Source organism: Cricetulus griseus, chromosome 6 (assembly GCF_003668045.3).
Source record: "Cricetulus griseus strain 17A/GY chromosome 6, alternate assembly CriGri-PICRH-1.0, whole genome shotgun sequence".
In the NCBI taxonomy this organism is placed as follows: Eukaryota; Metazoa; Chordata; class Mammalia; order Rodentia; family Cricetidae; genus Cricetulus; species Cricetulus griseus.
The window spans coordinates 70,562,038-70,563,659 of record NC_048599.1 but is presented as its reverse complement, the minus strand read 5'-3'; positions in this window follow the sequence as shown (position 1 = coordinate 70,563,659).

Sequence of the window (1,622 nt, the reverse complement as noted above, 5' to 3'; positions counted from 1 at the left end):
ATTTCAACCTTGATGTGACAGGAGCACACTTCTCCTTTTTCATGTATAGTTATTGTTAGGTATATGGTGTTAAATACATATGTAAATAAAATCTTACTTAAATAAAACTACATGTTCCATGATGAAAGGAAAGTAAGACAGATGAGGGAAAGAATGAGTGAAAGGAATCAACAGATGCTTGGAGAAAAATACAAAGCACAAAAGTGTTAGCCTGACAAAAGAACACCTGTTTTTGTTAATAAAATAAGGCAACAACAAAACATAAGTAGGGTTATGGACCAGAATCTCTGAGAGGCAGGCACAGTTTCAGCTCAGTTGTGATCTTTCCAAGTCCCAATGTCACTTGCTGCTCTTTTTGAATTTCTGTATTTGTGTGAAGCTTAGAGTTCTTTAATAATAATGAATAATGCATACAAATAAGACGGTGTTTGTATTCCTTATCTAACTTCTGCTCATATATTCTTATTGCTTTTCCTGGGTTACTGTCTATAGTATAAAAATAATACTTAAATTTAAATTAGGTGAAATGGCTGTGCATGCCATTCTCTAGGGTGAGGCACTAGTCGGGTGGAGAGAATTCAATTTTTACTTCCTATTGGTCTTTTGGTAGCTACAAAATACAGCCACAACAAACTGTTCTCTAAACCACCTTGAACTTCACGGAGTTCACAAAAAACAAAATAGTATTAACATAAAATGCTTTAAGAGTCCATTTGTGCTGCTTGACTAAGGAAAGCACATCGGCAGGCCAGCTGGGAAGGCCATCAGAACAGTTGGCTATTAACAGATGTTTGATTATACTGGAGGTGATCTGGTCAACCCCCTATCTTTAGATCCCAGTGTCTATGCTTCTTCATACTCCATACCTGAAGTGTTTGTACAGAAAGTTTTGGCAAGCAAACTTATGTACAGATGTTGCACTGAAGAGGTGGTTACCAGAAGCACTGTCCTTTCTGGTGCTGGATTCAGATTGTCCTGTTGACAGAAGGTGTGTGAGCATCTCAAAGTTAGTCCTAAAACCTACCTTAGCAGCATTGGCAATAACAAAACGACACTGATTTCCTTTCTTTTCTTAAGTGTAGAGCAGGAAAACCCAGGCACCAGTGTAGAAGTTTTGAGATGTTATTATAAACAAACCTATCCCTCAGACAATGTCTACTGCCAGTTTTACTTTAAGTGACACTGCAAACATTTCTGTTTATTTTTAGTATATTACAATTACATCAATGATCAGACCAACAGATTTTTAATATCAGCCTTATATAGGTGTACGCATTTTAAGGTAATTACCAAAGGAGACAAGGCTGGAGAGAGAGAGAGAGAGAGGGAGAGAGAGAGAGAGAGAGAGAGAGAGAGAGAGAGAGAGAGAGAGAGAGAGAGAGAGAGAGAGAGAGCTCAATGGTTAGGAACACTGACTGCTTTTTCAGAGGAGCTGGGTTTGATTCCCAGCACTCAGATGACAGTTCACAATCACCCGCAACTTCAGTTCCAGGGGATCTTACACCCTTTTCTGGCCTCCCTGGGCATGTATGTGGTACACAGATATAAATTCAGGCAAAACATCCATACACATAGATAGATAGATAGATAGATAGATAGATAGATAGATAGATATTTAAAAA